Source organism: Neopsephotus bourkii, unplaced genomic scaffold (assembly GCF_033783945.1).
Source record: "Neopsephotus bourkii isolate Nb327-2 ecotype Australia unplaced genomic scaffold, CSIRO-AGI_Nbou_v1 NB_532, whole genome shotgun sequence".
Classification (NCBI taxonomy): Eukaryota; Metazoa; Chordata; class Aves; order Psittaciformes; family Psittacidae; genus Neopsephotus; species Neopsephotus bourkii.
Window position 1 is genome coordinate 2,565,498 of NW_026901033.1, and position 1,853 is coordinate 2,567,350.

A 1,853-nucleotide genomic window follows, 5' to 3' on the forward strand; every position below is an offset into this window, starting at 1 on the left:
GGGGAAATACTTAAAATGTGGTGCATAGCATTCAGTATTGCTATGAATCCTGTGTAACTGAGAATTTTGACATGCAAGCTTTCAGACATCAAGTGCATTTTGGTTTGTGTTATTCACAATAAGGTTAGCATTGCAGTAGATGCAATGAAGACATCAGTTGTTTCAAAAGCATATTTATAGTCCTTAATGATCCTGGAAAGGATATAGTTTTCAAGAATAAAGCTGTCTGATCAGATCTACAGCTACAAGCAAAAGGCATGGGAAAACTTAAACCTAAGATAATCTTGGGGAAAACTTGATCAAAGTGGCCCAAATTTCAAATGCGGAACTGGGCATCCGTTGAGCTGTCTCAAGCTGCCCTACTGAACACGTGGGTGTATAAGGAAACTCTACATGGCAGAGCAGAGCTTTAAACAAACACATAGGCAATTTGGTTTTCATACTTTTAACAGAATTGTACTCAATAAGGTATTTAAAACATAGTGAAGACTGGCAAATGGAGTTCTTGAGAACATGCAAAACAAGTGCAGTTAATTACATAGACAGAAGACAGGAGTCTGAAATCCTCCAGTTCAATATTTTCATGGGTCTTTTTTTTCAGGAAATGAAGTGTACTACTGCATTTCATTATTATTCTCATTATTTATTACTCATTTTTCTTCTCATCTTTCAATATCCTCAACTCCGAGGTAAAAGATTGCCAGCCATTGTATTCAACTATGGGACTGGCAGGATATTTAAGGTGACGTGGCATATGCTTTCTCTGTGAGGATACACAGATCTCTCTTATTGAAAGCATTCTTTGCAATATCAGAGAATCAGACAAATCTGCATTGGTGGGGTCTTCTGAAGGCCTTTAAATGTTAAAGAAGGAGGGCTAACATGAGAGGCAGCACAGATTTCCCTAGGCTTTGTATCACTGAGGTTTGAATATCTCTAGGGATGGAGGTTCCCTGACATCTCTGGGCATGGCTCAGGTGTATGGCCCTCGTGGTGAAATAAGTTCACACACCCTGCTCAGTCTGGCTGGGATTTCTCCCCTGTCACGTATGACTGTTGTGGCTGTCTCTTCACTGTGCATCAGTGATTAAAACATGGCTCTGTCTTCTCCATAACCCACTTTAGATAAGGAAATCTATAATTAGATTTACTCACACTGTCTTTTCTGCCTTGTCTCCAGTTAAACACCCCAACGGGTCTCAACTGTACATCATACCCTCCAGCCCCTCACCTCTTTGTGGCCTTTCCCTGAAACTGCACCAGTTTATCAGCATCTCTGTTATATTAATGGGCCCAAAGCCAGACATGGTATTTCAAATGTGGCTTTACTAGCACTGGGCAGAAGGAAACACTTACTGCAGATTATAGCACCACTTCTGCGAATGGCTAGTAGTTACACTTGTCACTTCCTGGGTGTCAAGTTCCATCAGCACATGGTTTTTGTAGCCACTATATTACACTGATAATACTACATTGATAACTCAAAGTACATTTGTTAGCTGGGCGTTCTCTGACTTTCATAGTCATATACTCATTAAGTGAAGTATAGCTAGTGGGAACGAAAAGTAAGCCTTGTGTCCACTTCTAGTATATAACAAGCCACATACTCTTGCAGTGTACCTTCTGAGAAGCTTTGAAGGATGTAATGATGGTAAATGGCCATCCTTATGCAAGAGGGACTGGCTTTGTTGTATCTGTAAGTGTTTGGAAGAAAATGACATTTCTTTCTGACTGAAGTTTTAAGCTTCTACTAAGTTATAGTTGTGTATATGCAGTCACAGGCAAATATATATGGAAACATGTTCTGGTTGTTGATCAGTCAGTTGCTGTTAGAAATGTTCCATGTTTTTTGT